This window comes from Callospermophilus lateralis, assembly GCF_048772815.1.
Source record: "Callospermophilus lateralis isolate mCalLat2 chromosome 8 unlocalized genomic scaffold, mCalLat2.hap1 SUPER_8_unloc_1, whole genome shotgun sequence".
Classification (NCBI taxonomy): domain Eukaryota; kingdom Metazoa; phylum Chordata; class Mammalia; order Rodentia; family Sciuridae; genus Callospermophilus; species Callospermophilus lateralis.
This window is the reverse complement of record NW_027510150.1, coordinates 980,054-1,004,604: the sequence shown is the minus strand read 5'-3', so window position 1 is coordinate 1,004,604 and position 24,551 is coordinate 980,054. Positions and strand designations below refer to the sequence as shown.

Sequence of the window (24,551 nt, the reverse complement as noted above, 5' to 3'; positions counted from 1 at the left end):
TTTAATATCAAGTTTTTAAATAAGTCATTTGAATATCTGCCTTTTCCCATGGGATAACAATAATATTACTATCATATTTTTCTTATTTTTATTACAATTAGTTCTTTACAATATTATTATTAACATCCTGATTTTTAGTACAGGTTGAGAATTCCTTATCAAAAATGCTTGAGCCCACAAGTATTTTGGAATATTTATACATATTTAATGAGATATTTTAGGGATGAGATCTAAGTCTAAACATGAAATTCATTGATGTTTCCTATATTTTTACACATAACCTGAAGGTAATTTTATACATTTTTATTTTAACAAATTTTTAGTTTTTGCAGTACTGGGATTAGAGCCCAGAAGCTCTCTACCACTGAAACTATATTCCCTTTATATATTTTTTATCTTGAAAATAGAGTTTTGCTATTGTTTAATTGTCCTGGAACTTGTGATCCTTCTCTCTCAGTCTCCCAAGTCACTGGGATTATAGGTGTTTGCCACCACACATGGCTTATATATGTATTTAATAAAGTGGAGGAAACAAAGTTTTATGGTATGGAATTTTCCACCTCAGGTGGCATATTGGTGCTCAAAGTTTTGGATTTGGGGGCATTTTGAATTATTTTGGACTTTTGAATGAAGATGCTCAACCTGTACTTTGCTAAGGCAAAAGAGAAACATGATGCTTTAAAATTATTTTTAAATTTCCTACGAACTATTTTATAGTACAAAACTATTTGATATTAAGTATTCTTATGTTCAAATACTAAAAGTAATCTTTACTTCCCAAATTAAGTTTATACTCCAAGATTTTATTTTTAAAATATTTACATAATAAATACAATTTTAATCACTAACTTCTTCCTCATCACTGAAATATGTACTTTTCTTTAGCCTTGGGCGTCCTGAATCATCTGATGTTGAAGGACCCCCTGCACTGGGTTGCCATTTGTTTTGTTCTTCTTCAATTTTGGCTTGCTGAAATGCAATGGCCTGACTGAGACTGTCAGGAGCAGGATCTTCCCCTTCATCTTCACTTTCTTCTACTTCCTCAATTTCTTCTTCTGGTTCAGGAATTTCTTTTCTTTTCTTTCTTCTTTGGAAGCTCCTGTTCTCCAAGCATATTTTTAGGACAGGCATAACTTAAGTGTTCACTTTCCCCACATTCATAACACTTAGATTTATCAAAGTAGTTTCGCCTCCTGATGAACTCCGCTGCTCTTCCATTGTCAATAGCAATGTTTGCCTTTATCACTCTACCAAACAACTGTTTGTTGTTTATTGCCCTTGTGCAGTTTTGTGCAGAGTCTTTATCCAAAAATAAAATAAATGCAACCCCTTTACTTTTCCTGGTATCATTGTCTATCATTATAGTAACCTTCACAACTTTGCCATACTTGGAAAATATCCATTATTAATCATTGTTTGTCAGGGAGAAGGGCAAGTTGGATACATACACTGTGCTCTTACTTGGAGCTAAGCCACCACTCATTTCTTCAGGTGGGGCAAGCCTGGGAGACCAGAGGACCACCAGCCTGGGCTCGGCTGGGGCTCAACCCCCGAGTTTCCTCGCTGTGGGCAGTGGATTTGGCATCACCTGTTCCTGCAGGGGTCAGAGGAAAATGATAATAAACAATTCTTAAAAAGAATATGTGCTCCATAAATGTCATTGAAAGACATCGTTTCCTTCTGTAGGTTGAGCATGTCTGCATAACTGACATAGTAGTGGAGGGAATGTGATCATTTGTTCTGCTTATCTGTTGATTCATCTAAGTGAGGGCAAGATTTAGGAGCATGATAGATTAAGCAACTTTTTTTAAAAGCATAAAACAGAAATACATTAATGTAAGAGATTCTCAGTAACCCACACAACAGGTGACCTAATACTATGGACTTTAGAATTTTCCAATAAATTTTAAAACATTTTCAAAGTGCAAGAGGCATCTGGCTAGACCCCCCTAATAAACTTCTCAGGGAGCTTGACTTTCAGCTTGGGCAGTAGTGAATCCAACCAAACCACCTCTGCTGCTTACACAGCTGGCAGTTCTCTAACACCAGCATGAAAGGCAGGCAGAGATCTATGTTTTTTGTAAGGGAATCAGTCAATTTTTCTGGGTTTTGAAATCCCAACTTATGAAGGACAAGAAGTCCCTTTTAAAAGCTCATTAATAAGTACACGGGGCTGATGTTAAATAACTACATTAGAAACTAGCAAAAAAAAAAGACTGGATAAGAGGAAGAAGAAAAGTTGCACATTCTCTAATGTAAACTGTTTCAATATATAACCTCCTTGAAACATCAGAGACCCACCCACACAATCCTCAAACCTGGTTTTACATGACAGAAGGTGAAGGGACAAACAAGGGAAAAAATTCTGTCCCAGAGAAGCACAGTTCACACTCACCAGCATAAATGTAAAATAGGTGTCCACAACATTTCCTTGTATAGAGACTTTACTATAACCTGCTGCTAGAGCCAGAGTCATGAAAATGGATGAAAAACCAAAGATAAGGAGGGTAAAGGTTATGACAAAGAAAGTCTCCGTCTGTGGCTTTGATCCTTAAAGAAAAGAAGGGATGAGTCCAGCTGGTGTGTACTTGTAAATATTTATTGTGCAAATATCAGGATAATATTAAGCAAACAGTAAGAGAACAAAAATAATCATCCTCTGTCCTAACACCCTGGGTCACCAATTTCATTATTTCCCTCCATATAACTGAGAGGAAGTATCACTAAGCCCTCATAGACAAATTGCCACATGGCTCTGTGATTGCGAATAGGGCTGTTAAGTTCTTAAAGTAGTTTATAATTATCATGAGCTAATGCTTTGTGTCATATGATCTGAAGATTTGAGGACAGTTGCAAAAAACACTGATAGGAGTTCAGGGATCCAGATTCCATGAATAATTCTTATCACATACATATATTTCTAAAATGGAAAGTCTAAGCTCTATTAATGATTCAAACTCTATAGTGGGTTGTTAAAGAAACTTTTGATGTGTGTGAATGTACGTGTTTTTGTGTGTGTTCATATGTGTGTATCAGTGAAAATTATGGAAACGATAACTCAATGAGTCTGGGGTAAACCCAGAGTATAATTCACAAATGATATTGTCTACTTCATCAAACAAGTAATTTCATTAAATCAATAAACCCCAAAGTTATCATCTTTATCTATTTAGAAAAGTAAACAGGAAGGGAATATAAGTGTATAATGATTTCTTATCTCTATATATTATGTCTCTACAGATATTAGAGGTAACACTTCCTATTGATATTTTATCTCTATATTGAAATATATACAGAGAGAGAGAAAAAAATGTAGAAAAAGGCAATAAATATCCTGGCTCCTCTAACACAGTTTCAAATAATTTTATAAATTTGGACCATATTTGTGTTAAAACACATAGCGTCTGTATAGTTTTATAAGTGGTGATAGGTAAATTTCTATTTTATAAGTCGTTTTAATAGTTCAGTTTGGAAAAGTCTAGAAAAGAGTGTCCACATTAACCAGCTATTTATAGAGAACCCAATAGACACATGCTTTCTCCCTTATAGATTGCTTTTCCATTTGGGGAACAAAATACATGTTTGCAAACAGAAGTTAACTTCTCCACATATCCAAAAGTAAAGACATATTCTCTTTGTTGTGTTACTTACCGGCCATGAAGTATAGTGTATAAATAAATATAAAACTTGTCAATATCATCTCGAGTAGTAAATCAAGCAAAAGACTTCCAAAGAAATAAGATGACACTCTGTAATACCCACTGATGAACTCATGTCTATAGAATAAAAACATACACCACACAGGCCATGTTAGTTTAAAAAGGCACAGTTCAGATAAGATGCTGTTTAGACACCTGCTGCCACCAGGTCTAACCCTGCAGCTGCCCACAAGCTCTGTGCTCATCCCCCCATGTCCTTCCCCATCTCAGGTGCATCCTCTCTGGGACATCAGCCCCATACTATGAACCTCTCTCATGGCAGCACCCTTTCTGCTTCCATCCCCTCTGGTCCCATATCACCCCTCCAGGAACACAGAGTCTGCATTTCCTCACTCTCCTCGGAGCCTCTGCTTTTCCTCTGAGGTTAGCTCACTGGAAAGGGGTAATATTAGTGGTAATAGAGGCTTGGTAAAAGAGGCTTTTCTGGCTTGGCTTGGCACTCTGGTGCATGCCTGTAGTCCCAGAGGCTCTAAAGGCTGAGACAGGAGGATTGCAAGTTTAAAGCAACCCTCAGCAAAAGAGAGGTGCTAAGCAACTCAGTGAGACTTTGTCTCTAAATAAAACACAAAATAGGCATGGGGATGTGGCTCAGTGGTCAAAAGCATCTCAATTCAATCCCCAGTACCCCTTTCCTCCAAAAAGGAAGCTTTTCTTCTTCCCACCAGTGAATATGAAGGTGAAGTTGTTATACACAAGACAAAGAAAGTCTCCATCCATAGCTTTGATCCTTAAAGAAAAGAAGGGATGAGTACAGTTGGTGTAGCTCCCTGTGTACTTGTGAATATTAATTGTGCCAATATCAGTATAATATTAAGCAAACAGTAAGAGAACAAAAAAATCATCCTCTGTCCAACATAGATGAAGATCCCAAAACCTCTTTTCAAATCTATTCTGATGTTGAAGCAAGAAAATGATCATGCCTTTCAACAAGATACCCTTGTCAGATACCAAACCTTAATCTTTGCTATTCCTAATGCCTCTCTTTCCAAATTCCAAACTCTTTCACCACTACCTTCATTCCTTCCCTCTGTGGTGATCCCACTCCTGGGCATGTAGGCATGGGCAAATCTCCTCCATCTTTGAAAACTACAATAAACAAAACCATCCTGCTCTTTCCTGTAAGGCTGCCCTCTGGCTCTCTCCATTCTTTGATCTACTCAGGGCTGTGCTTGGCCACATACTTTGTAAACTTCATATCCCATCTCCAATTTGTTACTTAACACTTAAATATCTACCAAAGCTCCTGAATTTTCCTTGAGAGGGGCTTTATGACCTATTACTTTCTCAAAACCAAAGACAATTCTCAACGTTTTTATTCCTCACTTTCTCTGCAAAATGGGGACTTGCTGACCACACCCAAACCTTGATATTTTTTTCCCTTAGTAGCAGACCTCATGTGCTCTTGGTTTTCCACTCCATTGAAGACTGCTTTTCTCAAATAATGTTGGTAAACTATATATACTTCAAAAGCTTTTGATGTACAAGATAAATAGACAGAATTTAAATATGACAATTTTAAACATAAGATATGGGAAAGAAATGAGAAGAAAATTAATTTTCCAGTTATCCCCATTATGAAATCCTTTGCCCAATTCTGGATGTGAGCAGTTTGCCCACCAGGCTGCAATGCCCCTTCCCTAAACAGAGTCCAACTCACACAAACCGCTTCTCCTGGATCATGAAGAGATCCACTGCCAATGTTCTTCTGTGGCACAGGTAGACCATCAGGAAGAAGAGCATCAGTGCTCTGTCAAGAGAAAATGGGAATAAAAGCAGCTCAGTCAAATCAGAGCTCTTAGGTTGGTTTCTTCCCTCAGAACTCCTTCCAGAATTAATGTAAAATCAAAGACATTTTTTTTTTACAAAGTGGAACTTTTCCATTTAAACAGACAGGAAAGCATCACCCCATCAGGGCTCTCCCTGAGTGTCCTCAGTGGTACCCTGGTTACTCCACACTATAGTACATATTGAAATTTCTGTGTGGACTGCTGTGCACTGACTTGTATTCACTAAAATTCATATGATAAAGAAATAACCTCCAATGCAATAGTACTGGGAAGTACATTTTTAAATTTTATTTATTTATTTATTTATTTATTTTGAAAGAAATGACAATAGAATGCATTACAATTCATATTACACATATAGACCACAATTTTTCATACCTCTGGTTGTATATAAAGTATGTTCACACCAACCCGTATCTTCATACATGTACTTTGGATAATGATGTCCATCATATTCACCATCATTTCTAACCCTATGTCCCCTCCTTTCTCCTCCCACCCCTCTGCCCTATTTAGAGTTCATCTATTCCTCCCATTCTCCCATCCCTACCCCACTATGAGTCAGTTACCTTATGTCAGAGAAAACATTTGGCACTTGTTTTTTGAGATTGGTAACTTAAGTAATGAGGTTTAGGCAAGGTCATGAGAGTGGAGCCCCCATGATGGGACCAGTGCCCTGGTAAGGGCAAGATACCCCCAAAACTCTATGCCATGAGAGATGCAGGGTGAAGGCGCCATCTATAGGCAGAGCGGGACCCTTCCAGGAGCCTACTGCTGGAAGTGAGTTCTGAACCCAAACTCCCAGACTCTACAAATAAAACAAAACAAAGCTTTGTCCTGTAAGTCCCCGAGTCTGGTGCATTGCTATGACAGCCTGTGCTAACACTTAGGTTATAAAATACTTTCACCTTGAATTTAACTCACAAAAATCCTGAGTATCATTCCTAATGTATGAAGAGAAACTTTAAGTTAAATAGAGCTCCAAAGGGTTAAGGTATTCAATTCAATTTGGTTTTGAAGTGAAGTAACAAAAGAGTAAAGGCATGTGGAAAGAAAATGCCAGAACTACACAAGACCACCAGAAAGCCTGGACACCATCCTTGATTTGGAACAACCACCTTCCTATGGGGTTTCCAAAGTGATAAAAAAATCAAACTGATATTTATTCAAAATAAAAATCAATTTGATCACCTGTGTGAAGACTATTAATATGTATATCAGTAAAATAATTGAGGGTTAGCAAGAAAAGTGTTCAGCTAGTTTATATTTCAAGTGAAATAAGGATTTCATGGGAGTTTGCCAACATCCTTAAAACATGGGCTTCCCTGCCTAATCAGACAGCTAAACTGATATAACCATAAACATGTAAAGAGAGGATATATGTACATCATTTAAATTACTTAAAAACAAGAGAAAGTTTTTCAAATGTAAACACAAGTGAACAATTCCAACTACCTTAAAGAGTTTATAGAAAACTTTTTATTCATGCACATGAGAAGGTTTATTTGAAACCTATACATCATCACGCTTTCCCAGCCTATATCCATGTTATAAAACAGTTATCCTCCCTACAAGCAGTAAGTACATTTTACTTCATTCAGATGTGGGTGTGAATGTGTACTTTCAATTTAAATAAACACTCTACATCACCTCAAATCACCCACTTAAGTCCATCCTTTTCCACAACAGCCTCTCATCAACAGAAAATTATGGTGCAGCCTGGCTTCTCTAGACAGATATTTATCACACCTAAGAAATGAAGAACTAAGAGGGCAGGCTGTTTTAAATATGAAAGTTCATCAATAATTAAAAAGAATGGAAGAGACAAACAGCCAAATAAGTTTTAGTACCTAGTAAACCTAGTATCAAGCTAAAGGTCCATGGGGAAACAATGGAATAGAAGAAAAATTCAATTAAATTTTTTTCTCACATTTAACAATACAGTAATATTCATAATTCTGAAAAAGAAAACAGTAAAAACCTTTCTAAGACAGAAGATGATTTACGTCATAATAAACAGGTTTTTATTATGAAAAATGCTTAATGCACTCAATGCTTTTTAAGGGGGCAATTCATGTGCCATGTATAAATACAGATCAGATTTATTTTTATTTATAAATTGACAAACTACACTCAAACATTCGTGGGGCACAAAGTGAAGTTATCCTTCAAGAATACAATGCTAGTTGGGTATGGTGGCTTATATCTGTATTCTCAGGCACTCAGGAGGCTGCATTAGAAGGATTACAAGTTCAAGGCCAACCTCAGCTATTTAGGGAGGCTCAAATCAACTTAATGAGACTCTGTCTCACAAAATGAAAAGGACTGAGAAAAAAACATCCCTAGAGAGTAAAATGTCAAAGAATAATAAAATGAGTCTATTATGGAGATCCATTGCTTTTAAAGTTCATATACTTTAATTTTCATCATTTTTATGGCGAGAACATTTGGAGTTTATGCTCAGCAATTTTGAATTCTACACTATTATGTACTGCATTCACCACCCTGTTCAATGTATCTCAATAGAAAGAAGATCCTATTCTTCCTGCCTTCCTAAGATTTGTACCTTTGACCTTCACATACTCCATTCTGGCATACACCATTCTACTCTGTCTTTAAAAGACTAAAAGTGTCAGAATTTACATATAAGCAAAGAACATGTGGCTTTTGTCTTTCTCAGTCTGGATCACTTTACATAGCATAACGTTCTCAATTTCGTCTATGGTGTCACAAATGGTAAAATTCCTTTTCTGTGGCTGAACAGCATTCCCTGGGGCATTCACCCATTTTCCTTGTCTGTTTGTTAGCTGACAGACTCTTAGATTGATGTCCAAATTGACTGTTGTGCACAGGACTACAATGAACACGGGAGCGCAGATCCCTCTTCAACTAATTGACTTCAAATATTTTGTGTGGGATTAATAGATCCTTTAAAAAAATCATTTTCCTAATTTGTTTAGCTGTCAAAACAACATATTAAGGCCCTAAAGTCAAAGTGGCTCATGCTCTACACAGGATTCAAACCCAGTTCCTCAGTTACATAGGTAAGAGGAATTGCTAAGACACCACTTGATTCCAATAACAGTCCTAAACCAGTGGCCTTCACAGCAATGTTAAATGAAGGATGGATATTCCTGCCCAAAGAAAGTTCTAACCCCGTGGTTCCAGAGAAGAAGCTGAGACTTCATTTTCTTACCCAAACAGTCATCACTAATCACCTGATCATCCAAAGCAGAGGTAGATGAGCCACACACACAGAGGCTACTCTCACATAGTCCAAATAAAAGTAGCTAATGATAGTAAAAAATGCAAATTAAAATAAGGTTAGTGTCCAATTTCTCCAGAAAACATCTGAAGAAACGACTACACTCATGAATTTCTCTGAAGTTTTTGACGAAAAGCTGTGGTGGTCAGCTTTTCACTTCTTTCAAACTGCACTTGATGACAGATTCCTCAACACAGTCTTCTTGCTGCACTGTATACAGGTTTCATGGACTCAAAGCCCTGTGATTCTGCTGAGCTTTGTTAAGAAATAGCATGTACACAGGGCACAGACACTAACAGTTGTAAAAAAAAAAAATCCAGAGATCTCTTCCTGAAGAAGGTAAAAAAGTGACTTAACTCTGGAAAACAGCTGTAATAGTCATCTTTTTGTAAGAAAACACCATCTACTTCAACAAAAAGGAAAATTCACTTTAATAAATAAATTTAAAGAAAGAATTTTTATGGTTATTTTTCATTTAAAAACAATTTGCCTGTATCCAGAGTTCACTTCAGGCTTTTGGTATGCATCTTGCTTCTCAAACACAGGAGGCTTTTTAAAAAACTGAAATGTCTTCCTTTTCTTTTCCTTAGGCTTTTCCTTTCCTTTTCCTTAGTCTTTTCCTTTCCTCCTCCCCTACCTGTGGGGATCAAGATTAACACTGTTTCTCCCCCAGGACAGTTGTCATGTCCTTCAATTCTTGGGTTCAATTCCCAGTACAAAAACAAAAACAAAATAAAACAACAAACAAAACACCATCTCATTATTTGGATCAGGATCATTATCTGGGACAAAGATCAAGCTCCACTGTTCTCAACAGGAAAATGGGGATGAGACCACCCACTCCTCTGGCCCTTGGGAGTTAACATTAGCCATTGCTGTCAAACATGAAGCTCAGTGCCTAGTGAGAAGTGCTTCTGTATATATGAATTGTGATGAGAACCATGAATTCTAGAATGTTGAGAATCTATGTTTAGAACATGAGCCAGCTGTTTAAAATAACACCTAGGAATAAGAGTTTTAAGGGCACATTATGACTGAAACTATAAAGGAGCAGGACACTAATGTAAGTGCTTTCCATGCAGACTTAGGAACAACTGACTCCCATCCATAAATCTTAAACTCCCAAGTCATGCAAACACCAAAATTGAGGAAACTCACAAACCACCAAAGAAAACAGAGCAAAAGTATATTTGATAATCAAAAACATCTCAGCATAAAAGGCATTATGAACTGAGTGCAAAAAACCCCCCAAAATGGAATAAAGTATTTGTAAATCATATATCTGAAAATGAATGAATAACCCATAACTATAAAGAATTCCAATCATCATCAACAACAAAACACCCCCAAACCAAAGAATGCAACTTAAAAATTGGCAAAGGAATAAAAACAAACATCTCTCCAAAGATCATGTGGATCTCTGTTATTTGAAAACAAAGTAAGTTTTTGTGAGAATGAGAAGATATTGTAACTTTATGTGTTGCTGTTAAGAATGTAAAATGCAGTAGGAGAGGCTTTGGCAGGTATTCAAAAAATTACCACATGACCCAGCAATTCCACTGCTGGGTATCTGCCCCAAATGACTGTTGAAAGAAAGATTCGGACAAGTGTGTGCCCACCCATAGCAACATGACTACAATAATTCAAAGGTGTAAGCAACCCTGATTTTCAGCAATGGATGAGTGGATAAATAAAATGTAGTTTCTACACATATATTATTTAGCTTTAAAAAAAGAATATAACACATGCTACAACTGGAAGAAACTTAAGGACTTTATGCTGAGGAAAATAAGTCAGTCATGAAAAGACAAGTATTGTATGACTTCACATTGATAAGTTTCCTAGAATGGCCACATTCAGAGACAGAAAGTTGCAGATGGTTGCAGAGGTGGCAATGATGAGTATTGGTAGTTACTCTGAGGTGGGTTGAAGATTGCACCTGAGAAGATAAAGAAATGGTCAGCAGTTGGATGGTGTTGACAGGTGACAACATAAATGGACATTTTGGCACTAAACTGTGCACTTCAAAATGGTTAGGATATGTCCATGATGTGTAATTTACACACATACATACAAATGTAAAACCGAAAATTAACACTTCCATTCACGTTTCAATACACTATCTGATTCTACCCCATAATAAAACAGCAATGTTTACCCTGTATTTTCATAAATTCAAATTCTGAATGGATTTTCATTAGTTTCATCAAAGTAAGAGCATTTTCCCAAAACTGAGATTCAAATTTACTTACCTATTTCGGATTTCAGTACAATCATCTCTCAGCAAAAGGATAATGGTGCCTGTAACCAGTCCCAAAACCATTGTGACAATTATCTTTTCAAAGAGAAAAATGAAAATTAGAAAGAAAAAATTTCAATTACAGGTAAAACTTTTTATTACCTAATCAAATCTCTCCACTGAAAGACACACTTTAAATGGATTGGCCAGAGTCACTGGGGAATTATCAGACAGTGGTTATTATTACAACATTTTCTAAATTAAATTCAGAATGTCAGGATTCTGTGTTTTGGGTACTGACAGGACAAGAGAGCAGATGACCTGATGAGATAAGTTTCTTCCCTGTGTCTACCAATCTCTGTCCACAGATACCATACAGGGTAGCTGTGTGAGGAAGGCATATGAGGGAGATGTTTGGGGAACAAAATAAGAATGCTGACTTAAACTAAATTTTCAACTTTCATGCCAGTGAATGTGTACAGCTTTAAACTTCAAGAGATTCAAATTAAAACAAGATGACTTCACTCTAATTGTGAGAAATAAAGGAAATTTGAGGGCTGTGGATGTAGCTAAGCAAAAGACTGTTGCCTACCATGTGCCAGACCTGGGATTTGATCCCCATCACTGCAATGGAAAGAAATACATAAAATTTTAATGTCACATCCAAATTCTAAGAATGGAATGTTGAATGATAAGGAAGAAGTGGAATGCACCTAGCTAACATGTGGGGAATCCCAAACTACACAGGTAAAGTGCATTGTCACTGTCACCAAAGTACTTGGCCAGATGGGGTTACCCAAATCCTCCCATTACCATCTCTGCTCATATTTCTGGTCTTTCATTCCCAGCCAATGAGGCTTACAGATAACTTGACACACCTGAGCTGCCAATTCTTTGCCTTTCCCACCCATCTTCACCTACTCAGTCTATATACCTCCCAGAGAAAATGGAACAATATTACATTTCCTCTTAGAATAAAAACTCTTTTAAAGGTGCTTAAGTTGGCAAAAGATCAGGGTTACATGAGGACATATTTTATGTAAAGAATTCTTATAATTATGTGAGTTAAATATAATAATACAGGAGATGGGAATGTAAAGAAAACTAAATACCTACCAGTTATCTTGCAATAATCAAAGTTTAAAAAAAATCTCAATATTACAACAGTATCAAGCCATGAACTAATTTGTAAATGGCAAAAATGCAGGCAACATGCAAAGAAAAGAACAATGAATTGTAAAGAATTATTTGTGAAGACCAGACTCTGGAAAGAAGATTAGTGAAATGTTTCACCTATGAAATGTCCTTTTCTAATAATACAGAAATTTGGGGTGAAGGTAGGAATCCATTCCTCTGCTATATCCCCCAAGACCCTCAGAATCTGTTCTTTATTACTAATCAAGTTTCCAAAATCTATGCTAATGGCTCTACCAACATGCAGCATGCACATCTAAGCAAGAGTCTATGCTTTCCCATTGTATAACTGTCAAGATATTCGGACTTCAAATTAGACACTCTGCATCCTTCATTTCTCTTGCATTCACTCTTCATTTCTTTCACTGACTGAATATTATCATTTGGATATTCCTTAGTGATTTTTAGCCAGTTTTCAAATATAATGAAAAAATGATGAATCCATGATCATTCCATGCTTTTAAGAAGCTCACATGTAATTGTATCTTCTTGCATGAATAAAAACAAAGCCATTGAGTAAACTGAACATTTCACAACAGAGTAGATGAACGTAACTATGAGCTTTTTGTATATGTACAAATGGTCTCTGTTCAAAACAGATCAAGATGAGAAATTCTTCAACTATGTCATTCTCCCTTTTTCCAGAAGTATTTAAACAACACATCTCAAGGTATGGATTGATGGATATTTGTAGCTTGCACTAAAAAAATTAAAAATTGAATGCATATTATTTAGCAAGAAGACTGAAGCCGGTGGTATTACTATTCCAGACCTTAAACTACACAGGTAGACAGAATAGAGGACACAGAGACAAACCCACATAATTATAGCTATCTCATATTAGACAAAGGTGCCAAAAACTTATATTGGAGAAAAGATAGCCTCTTCAACAAATGGTGCTGGGAAAACTGGAACTCCACATGTAACACAATGAAATTAAACCCCTATTTCTCACCATGCACAAAACTCAAAGTGGATCAAGGACCTCGGAATTAAACCAGAGACCTTGTGTCTATTGGAAGAAAAACCAGGCCACATCTTCATTATGTTGTATTAGGCCCCAACTTTCTTAATAAGACTCCTATAGCACAAGAACTAAAACCACAAATCAATAATTGGGATGGATTCAAGCTAAAAAGCTTCTTCTCAGCAAAAAAAAAAAAAAAAAAAAAGAAAGAAAAAAAAAAAAACAACTATCAGTGAGGTGAATAGAGAGCCTACAGAATTGGAGCAAATCTTTACCACAAGCACATCAGATAGAACACTAACTCTAGGATATATAAAGCACTCAAAATCTTAACACCAAAAAAATAAATAAATAATCCAATCAATAAGTAAGCCAAGGACCTGAACAGACACTTCTCAAAAGAGGGTATACAATCAATCAACAAATATATGAAAAAATATTCATCATCCCTAGCAATTAGAAAAATGCAAATCAAACTACTCTAAGATTTCCACTCACTCCAGTCAGAATGGCAACTATTAAGAATACAAACAACAGTAAGTCTTGGTGAGGATGTGGGGAAAAAGGCACACTCGTACATTGGGACATCAAATTTATGCAGCCAATATGGAAAGCAGTTTGGAGACTCCTTGGAAAACTTGGAATGTAACTACCATTTGACCCAGCTGTTCCACTCTTCTGTTTATACCCAAAGGACCTAGAAACAGCATACTACATAACCACATCAATGTTTATAGCACCACAATTTATAATAGCTAAATTGTGGAGCCAACCAGATGCCCTTCAGTAGATGAATGGATACGGAAACTTTGGTATATATACACAGTGGAACATTATTCAGCACTAAAAGAGACTAAAATCATGGCATTTGCAGGTAAATGGATGGAGTCAGAGAATACAATGCTAAGTGAAGTAAGCCAATTCCCAAAAACCAAAAGCTGAATGTATCCTTTGATATGAGGATGTTGTCTCATAATGGCAATGGCACTCAGAGCATGGGAGGAATGGAGGAACTTTAGATAGGGGAAAGGGGCAGGAGAGGAAAGGAGGGGGTTTGGGGGTAGGAAAGATGGTGGAATGCGTTAGACATCATTACCCTAAGTACATGTATGAAGACACGAATGGTGTGAAAATATTTGGGTACAACCAGAGACTTTAAAAATTGTGTTCTATATGTGTAATATGAAATGAATTGCATTCTGGTATCATATATAACAAATTGGGATAAATAAATAATTTAATTAAAAAAATTGAATGCATAGTCAAATATTTAGTATGCAAATATAGACAATGAATCTCAGAGAGATTAAGGAGAATGTTTTCAAAGTAGACTTAAATGAACAATAAACCTTTTATTTTCAGATAATCCATTCATTCCTATACCTTCCCAACATATCTGGTTAAATGTCAAGTCTGAATCATGTCAACAAATAAGTAGTTTACAACAAAATACAAAAAATCAGGCAATAAATTAAGGAATGTCATCAGGAAAGCATTAGTTTTGATTTGAATTTTTCTAATTGCTAGCAATAATGAATAATATTTTTTCATATATTTGTTGATTGATTGTATATCTTCTACATTTAAATAACTCCATTTCACAAAACTTACAAAAATGAAAATCATACAAGATTAAGGACTCAATGTCAGAGCCAGGCATGGTGGCACATGCCTGTACTCCTGGTGAATTGAGAGGCTAAGACAAGAGGATGGCAAATTTAAAGCCAGCCTCAGAAATTTACCAAGGCCCTAATACGCATAGCATCACCCTGTCTTAAAAAAATGTGAAAAGGTGTGGGAATATGTCTCAGTGGTATAGCCCCACACCGTTAAATCCTCAGTACCAAACAAAACAAAACAAAACCCCACTTATATCAAGGATCAGCAAACTATGGGCCAAAACCCAATAGTTTGGTTTTTCCATTTTTTTTTTTTTTTACTTGGGAGGTAAAAGGTCAAGAATAATATTTCTTTCAATATGAATTTCAAAATCAATGTGTTTAAATAAAGTTTCTTGGAATGCTGCAATGTTCATTTTCTCATATGTTAGCTGTGGCTGCTTTAATCATGAAATGCCAGAGTAGACTTTGTGAAACAAATGACATATGTGACCATGAAAGTCTAAAACAAATAACTTCTGAGGTTTTACCTAAATGGGTTTGCCTGCTCCTGAGCTAACATTTCAACATTTAAAATCCTGAACAAGAGTTGTTCCACTGAGCTCAGGGATCTACAAGGTTCTTCCCTTATGGTAGAGACTATTGCTTCCCTGAACATTGCTGGAATTACTTTTGGAGAACCGAGTTCAATAATGAGACAAGTAGGCTAAATGTGCTACCTGGAGGCTCTGGGCCTGCTGTTTGACTCTTAAGGAAGCCAAGGCTCAAAACATTCATAATCCTGATGTAAAAACACCTGTGTTCTAATAACATCTTGCCCAGAATACCATATGTTTCTTGCATAAGACACTTAAAAATCAGTTTTAGAGACAAGAAAAGCCTAATGAATAAATCACTCTGAAGAATCAGCTTATTATACTGCATCTTCCTGTTGAAAAATGGGCTGCCAAAGTTAATGCATCTAATTGGCCTGACATTTTTCCAAATGATGTCAAATTGATGATCTAAGAATAAAATATTGTCCTTGAACAATGGGACACAAAAGTGCTTGAGAGAAATGCCAAATCACATAGACTAAAGAAGTCTGAAACAATGAACATCATCACTGAAATGGGGATGCAGGCCCTCAGGTACAACTGGAGAGCAACAATACTTAAATATGAAAATGTGGTGCTTATGTTGAGAGGTCAATTAATTAAGCCAACAACATGCCATATCTTAATACACAGAAATGCAATGATTGACAATGAAAATGTCAATAAAATAATAACCAGCTAAATTGATTTCCCTACAAATGTTGGACAATAATAACCAGCTAAATTGATTTACCTCCAAATGTTGGACAAATTTACTGAAGGAACAGTGTTTTGTGTGACATAGGGATTAAGATTAACTAATAAATAGGCCAGAGATATAGTCCAAAAGCAAAGCACTTGCCTAGCATGTGTGAAGTTCTGAGTTCAATCCTCAGTATTGCAACAAACAAACAAAATAAAATAAAAACCTGGAGGACTGAAAACACCTACCACAAAGTAGATCAAAAGGAGAAAAGAACACCATCATATCTTATTTAAGACAATGAACCCCACCATGAATATTCTTGTTGTATCTGGTTACTTCCTGTGCATAAACCACACGTACTTTGAGTTATCTATTGCTTTGCCAATATGAAAATCTCTCAATGAGGAGGTTCAGTCCTGAGGAATAGCATTCTGCCTACAGTCTCCTCCCTCAGACAGTGGACAGGAGAAACTACCTTCAGGAATATAAATGACACTGGATTCCTTCAACACCTGATTTAATGGCAAATCAATCCTCTTCTCCCCATTTCAAGCCTTATCTCTTCTTCATTTCTACGATTGCTCTCATTCCTTCTGCATAGTTCATTCTACCATCTGACATAGTCTGTATTTTATTTATTCATCTATCATTTCCCCTCCCTCATATGGAAAAAAGGTCTACACAAGTAGAGATTTTTATGTTTACTCATTTCATTCACTAGTGTAGTAGAGTCTCCAAATGGAACACATGATATTTCAATGTATCTTTGGAATGAATCAATAAATGACAATGGACAGCTCTCAGCAAATTCCATATGTGGTTGATGTTATCTGTCTGAGCATTTTTAACAAATAAAATTTTGACTAACATTATCCATTATAGTGTATATATATATCATCAACATTTTTGAGTTATATAGTACAGAAGCCACTTAAAGAGCTTTACATGAGTAAAAACTCAATTGCTTTTTACCTGTTGTGTTTCTCAACTTTTATCACTGTGACAAAAATAAAAAATTAAAATACCAAGAAAGAACATGTTATGGTTGGACATTAGGTGTCCCCCCAAAGCTCCTATGATAATACAGGAAAATTCACAGGTGAATGATTGAATTGTGTAATCTAATTTGTCTGTCCTAGTTTGAATGGATTGACTGTGCAGTAACTGCAGGCAGGTGGGCTGTGGCTAAAAGAGATGAGTCACTGGGAGTAAAGCAGAGGGTGCCCTGAAAGCATTGTTCTTCCTGCAGCCCTGCTCCCTCTCTCTGCTTCTTGACCCCATCATGAGCTGGACAGCATTTTATGCTGAGCCCTTCCTCCATAATGTGCTGCCCTATCATGGGCCCAGAACAATACAGTCACTTCTCTATGAATTGAAACTTCTGAAGCCATGATCCCCAAATAAATGTTTTTTTTTCTTCTCTAAGTTGTTTTTGTCAGGATACTGGTCACAGCAACATGAAAACCAAGTATGAGAGAAATTTTATTTTGACTCACAGTTTTAGACATGTCAGTTCAGATTCTGCTGCTTTTTAAGAGTAAGGTGGGGCAGAACTTCAAGGCATGTGGGTGTGGAGGCTGAAAGCTGCTCATCTCATGGCAGTTCGGAAACAGAGCAAGGAAGGTGTCAGGGACAACATAACCCTTCCAAGGCAGGCAACCTTGACCTACTTCCTCTCACTAGATCCTGATTGGTACAGTTTACATCACCTCCTATAATGTCATCAAATTATGAATCCATCAAAGGATTAGTCCGTTGATGATGTCAAATGATACAGCCACTTCCAAAGAGCCCAACCTCTGAATATTGTTCCTTTGAAGACAAGCCTTCAACCATGAGTTTTGGGGGACCATTTATATCAAAGATAATACACTAGATTGATTGGCTGTTTCTAAATTCCAAACGGAGGGGGCGTGACAAATAAATGGAAGGATGGGTAGAAGAAAAAATAATCCTGCATAAGTCCATATTAGAAACAAATAGCTCTCACATGGGTATTTCACAGCATAATTGAAAGAATTTGTCACTTACCTCATTTATGCAAAGCTTTGGAATGAACGCTTGGTGAGGCTAATAAGCTGATGACCAAAGGAGGTAACATAAGGAATCTCCTTCCTGACCCAGCACCTCTTATTCTCATTCCTTTTGAATTCATGCAGTTCAGTTTTTATGTCTTTGTAGAAAGTGGACTTGGCAAAATTATTAGCTAATTCTTTTATCTGTGAATCATCTGTCTCTGAAGGCATTTCAGTCTTGTTAGCTTTGGAATGGAAGAGGATAACAGGTCACAGATTACTGCATAGAGTACTAACTCATTATAAACAAATTACTCCTGATTTCACAAGTTTTCTCTTGACCTTTTATTTGTACAACTCCTATATTTTGAAGCTTGAGTACAAAAAGGAATTAGCATGTACATTCACAAATAAAAATGCCCACAGCATTCACTGACAAAGTCTATTTGTTTATCACATTAATATGTAAATTCACAAGGTCATGTTTTCATGAATCACCTCTTTGCTAAACCTCGGGCAAAAAATGTGAAAATGTGAAAGGTTCACATACCTTCATGTTCTTCTGACTCTCTCTTTATTACACCATGAAAGAAGTCCAGGAATATTTCTGCAGGATTAGTGTAGAACTCACAGGGAAAACCTACAAAATAAGACACCCCAAGAACTCAAGCTGATAGTCTTGGAAGGTAAAGAAGACATACATGCAGAGGATGCTGGAGGTGAGGGGTAGGGAAGGCAGACTGAACAACTTTTTCCTCATCTTCTTGCTCTCTTCTGCCCTCTCTAATTTATCCTTTCCTCTTCTTTATTCAATCACATAACTTTTCAACAACTTTCTCAGGCAAAAAAAGAAATAAAACAAAAAAAAAATGTATTCCAAACTATTCTTGGACTCTTCAGAACATCTTAAATTAGGTCTTACCTCTCATAAAAATTCAAAATCCAAGCAGCTATCAATATGCTCTACTGTGTATTAGTACTTCTTCAAAAATCTAAATGTAGATCCTAGAATGGATATTAATTTCTGGTGAACTGTGCTCTCTGAGTTCACCTAGAGAATACTGGAACAGCAGTAGCTATGTTAGCAGATGTTGCTTTGCAACCTACTAAATTTAGAGTTTCAAATGATCATCTCTCAAGCTGCCATAATTCCAAATAGACATCAAATTCCCAGAAAAGCATTATTGAGAGAACATGACCAGCACAGCAAACCTGACCTCTCACCTCAACATTTAAATTTGGCCTGAGCTCTGACTCTTTAGTTCATATTCCCTGGATTCCCAACTCACATGTGTTTGATGTTTTTTTAAGTGACAGATATTTAATAAAAACAAATTAAGAAGGAATGCTTATTTACAACTTCATTTGGGGTCATGGATAAACATCTATAATCATATCCACATATCCCTGAAGTGAAACAGATAGGTAAACCATTAAAGAAATCAGAGTACTCAGTCTGAATTAGAAAGAACCAGACAGACCAAAAATTTTGGCCCATTATATCAGTTTCAGGGCCAACCATTCAATACTTAAATATTTAATTTAATGTTTCTAAGAAATATTTCCATAAGCCCTGAAGAAGGCAGAGCAAGATTATGTGTCAGGGGAAACACTGCAATATCACAATCTGTTACATGTTTAAAAAGGCAATGGTTTGGAACTTTTCAAAAGAATTCAACTGACAGAATACTAAGTGTGAGTCCAACATGTTAATTACTGAACTTTCAGGGAAAGGTCAACATAACTGAAAAGGAGAAAACAGTCCCATGAAACACACACACACACACACACACACACACACACACACACACACCATGCATAGTCAAATAAGACAGGAAAAGGGGAGAGACCTGAAAAACAAGCAAATGCTGCAAAATGAAAAAGAATTCTGGCATTGAACTGACCAAAGATGTTTTAGAGTGGAGTCACCCCAGTTAAGCCTATGCAAGATCAAAGAGCATTCCCATAGCACTCCTAGGGACTCCTCTGCTTTGCCAGGAGTCTATGAATGAAGGATCTAGGGTTTAAAATGTTTAACTGCACCTGCTTACTCAAAGTACTCTAAAGTTCTTTGGGCAGGACCGTGATACATTAGTTCTCCTGAGGCCAGTATGGTGAGGCTGTCAAACAGCTGGAAGATGGAATAGCGAGGCAGATTGATGGAGAAGATGATCGTGCATCCCTGCTCAGAAATCCTAAGTGAAAAAGTAAAATAATAAATTATTAATCATCTGAACCTTGCTGGTACGGTGATGTGTGACTATAATCCCAGTGGCTCAGGCGGCTGAGACAGGAGGATCAAAGTTCAAAGCCAGCCACAGAAAAAGCAGGCACTATGCACTCAGTGAGACCCTGTCTTTAAATAAAATACAAAATAGGGCTGGGGTAATGGCTTAGTGGTCAAGTGTCCCTGAGTTCAATCCCCCGTATCCCCCATCCAAAATATCTGAACCTTGCAATATTTTGTAAAATAGCTATTTCTGCCAGTAGAGCTTTTTCTCTCAGTTCAACTTGATTTTCTCTTACAAATTTCTTATCTCAACTCATTACATACATGGTAGTTGAGAATATTTAAATTCAATGCTTTTATTAAAAGACTAAAGAATCTTAAAGTTATTGCTTTAGCAGTCTATAATTGACTAAAAATTGGTGAAAATGCAGTTTCCTAGAGAGTTTTATGAGACAGTGAATTCAGAGAAATTGGTATACAATCTCTGGTGGTTGGAATAGAGAGTCCATATTGTTAACAAGTATCTTAGATTATCTTTGAGTATACTCAATTTGAAACTAGTTATCAATGAAGTATTAAAAGGATGGTCATATACAAATTTTCATTGATCTTTTAAGTATCCTGGCTCTTTAGTAATTGCTTTTCATCCTACCTTGAATATATTAATACTGTTAAGCACTTTGAATATTATTTAGCATTAGCTATATGTTTTAGAGATAAATTGAGTTTCCACAATGTTTTCACAAGGCTATTATAATATTAGCATTTTCTTCTTTTGATATATAAAGTTCAAAGGTAAAGTAACTAACCAATGGCTCACAGTTACTAAATGGCAAGGCTGGAATCTGAGTCTGGTTTGATTTTACGGTAGAAACATTTCTCACCTACCTGTTATAGGAATTATTACTTATGGGTATAAGAAACAAAGGCAAAAAAACTTTCCCAAACTGTTTTGTAAATATTTTATGAGGAGAATCACTTCAATTTAAGAATTTGATAAGCACCTAGTATATATAATATATCCAAAGATGATCTTCCTCAAAGACTAACAAGAGATAAGACCTATAATTTCAATATGATTGGATTTGAAGAAGTTAATGGCTCCTTGTAAACAAAAAATGGAAAGTGATAACCCATTCTGGAGGTGATAAAAGTAGAATATCCAAATTCTCAAAGATAGTGAGCTAAGAAAAGAGACACAAGGTGAACAAAGTGTGAAGGGAACAGGTCTAAAATTCAAAACTATAAGAAGCATTTCTGTGTAACACAACAAGTAGTGTCTATGTGTGTGCTTGTGTTGCTGTTGTTTTGGGTGAAGAAGATAACTAATAGAGAGGACCAAACAGGACCATGTTGAACCCTTCCAAAAGAAACTGGAAATTATTCAACTTACAATAAGAAGCTGAGAAAGGACTGGAAGATGGACATGGGATACCTGAGAGTTCTAACACTCAAAATGGGGCCTGAGGACTGAATAAGTGTCAGTAATTCTTTAAAACTACTGTAGAGAACTTTGATTCCTTCCAGGAACCTAGAGAAACAGGATCTGCATTTCAATAAGTCCCTCAGTGATGAGTATGCTCAGCAGTGCTCGGGAAGGACTGACCAAAGCTCTGGGCATGAGGAAAGAGAACTGTGTGCTAAGCAGAGCAATCCACAAAGAAAATGTCTGTGAATAAAAATATCTTACATATGTTCTGTAATGGAGCCGAAACTCCTGACCCGTATCTTGGCATCTTCACTTATATGTGTAAATGACATCTTAAACTTAACAAGTTTAAACCCATACATATCTTCAGTTCTTGTTGCTTCCTCTCTTGTAACATAGACACTTACTCAAAGAGTGATGGGCATCAGAGGAAGCAAGGTTGTGACAGAAGGGAGGCCTTGAAAGTAGTGTGATTGGCAGCTTAAAACAATGGGACAGAGGAGTTTCTAGAGGTGGTGGACAAAGGGAGAGACCATAGCTACCAGGAGATTGGCTTCCTTAAACAAATAAATTACTGCATAAGAAAGTAAGTACATATTTTGAGATAATGGGAGTTGAATATCTCCATGTCTGATGTCACTTACAAATGTGAAAATAGCAAAGACTAAAAGTGAGACAGAGGTGTCAGATTGGCATCAGAAATGTTGTTATGAGTTCCTGGCCTTTTCAATGTATTCAATAACAGAAATAGCAATAAATATAGATATATCTCTGCTCATGCATGTATTTTTAGGAAGCATCTATGTATACATATATGTGCACCACAATTAGATGATAAAGGCTCTGTAGGTTGCATGCCCAGGTGTGTTTCACTGAGAACTCAGCATCCTTTCATGCCTGAGTCAGCTCATACAACATGCACTGGCATAACCCTGTAGTGTGACACACCATTCATTTTCAGATTGAAAAAACACAGGAAAAATATATTTCTGTAGAGGATACCAAAAAGGCAGGAAACAGAGACAGTAGGGAGAGCTGGGGAAGTCTGAGTAGCCCTGATTGGATATTGGCAAACCAATATCTGTGGCATGAACTGTGGAGTGCAGATGATGGCATGTCCTCCCTGATTGGAGGTTGCAGTAGCACATGATGGCAGAAAAGTCTGTGTTAGAAACAGCAGAGAAGAAAGCAGGGGCTGCATATGGAATGACATGTAACACAGGGGAATCCAGGTGAGAAGAGTAGGATTTCATCTGTATTGTTCTTAGATACTTTTTGTCAGTTTCAAATATGTTTATATTTTTAAAGATGATGTATAAATCTCAAGTATAGAAAATTTTCCTATAAACATCTCTTCCCCACTTCCTTCCTTCCTTCTTTCCTCTCTTTCTTTTTTTTGTGGGGGAAGGGGGCAGAGATTGAGGATAGGGGCACTCAACCACTGAGCCACATCCCCAGTCCTATTTTGTATTTTATTTAGAGACAAAATCTCACTGAGTGCTTGGAGTCTTGCTTTTGCTGATGCTGGATTTTAAGGTGTGATCCTCCTGTCTCAGCCTCCAGAGCTGCTAGGATTATAGGTGTGTAGCACCCCACCTGGCCATTTTTCTTTCTTGATAAAGGAAATCCCATTTATTCAATTTCATTCTTCCACTTCTTCAAGCCCCAAATCTCAGCAGTCATTGTCTTAATCCTCCCATCCCAGGTGCAAATCCTGACCTGATCCTATTGGTTCCCTTGAAAACAGAAACCACCTTCTGCTCACCAGGACCATTCTGGTTGAAGCTCAGCAGCTTCTTCACCGAGTCTTCTCGCATCCTTGCATAACTGCACAGTCTTCCCCACAGCCATTACTGTGCTCTAAAACTCTCAAAATATCACTATGTCCCCTAATGACAGGAGAAGCCATACTTCTTTGATACTCTATGAGATCCATGAAATCTGCCATCAGCCCAACTTCACCTCACATCCTAAACACATTTCATAGGCTGAACTTTGTCTTCCCCAAACTCAGATGTTGAAGTCCTATTCCCCAGTGCCTCAGAATGTAACCACATTGGACCTAGTACCATCAAGGTGGTCTTTAAGTTTAAATAAGATCATCAGGGGGTTCTCATCTGACTACGTCCAGTTAGGAGGAGATTAGGACACAGACACACAAGGGAGAAGGTGCCATTTACAAACTAATGAAGAAATGACCAGAAGACACAGTAGTTTCAACTTTCTGTCTCCAGAGATATAAGAAATTTTTTTGTTGTTGAGCCCCCAATCTATAGCATTATTGTGACAGTTCATCAGGCAACCTCTACTCCCCTTAGTCTCTGGGTCTCCTTCTGGCCTTGCTGATATTCCACACACATAAGACATGCTCTATCTCAGGGCCACTGCCTGCTTCTTCCAACCAGAACACTCCTCTGATTTATAGCACATCTCACTCTCTCCCAACTCAGGTGTAACATGCTTGTAGTCTTCTCTGACCTTCCTGTTTAAAACAGCTCCCTGCCCTCACCATGACCTTACTTCCCCTGTATTTTTTCATCATTCTTGATATACTTCTTGTTTATTGACTGTAACTTGCTAAAAAAGAAAGAACACTATTTTTTTTTTTAGCTTCTGAATCTCCTGCACCAGGAATACTGGTAACTGGAAGTGATCAGATAGTAAACAGATGAAATGTGTAAATTATCAAAGTTGCTGTTAGAGTTATTTATAGTAAACCATGCCAAGGTAAAGAACAATGATGCTGAATCTTGGTTTGGATTTCAGAGGGGTTTGGACCTGTAGCAGATGAACATCGTTCCTTGGC

The 24,551-nt window shown here is 36.9% G+C and overlaps 1 protein-coding gene and 1 pseudogene across 1 annotated transcript in view; both read right to left on the bottom strand.

The window, feature by feature from the left end:
- Window positions 1–24,551, bottom strand: part of LOC143385793 (broad substrate specificity ATP-binding cassette transporter ABCG2-like) — a 166,046-nt gene that overhangs the window by 4,989 nt on the left and 136,506 nt on the right. The gene's annotated exons all lie outside the window — the stretch shown is intronic.
- On the bottom strand, window positions 838–1,483 carry LOC143385782 (zinc finger CCHC-type and RNA-binding motif-containing protein 1 pseudogene; annotated as a pseudogene).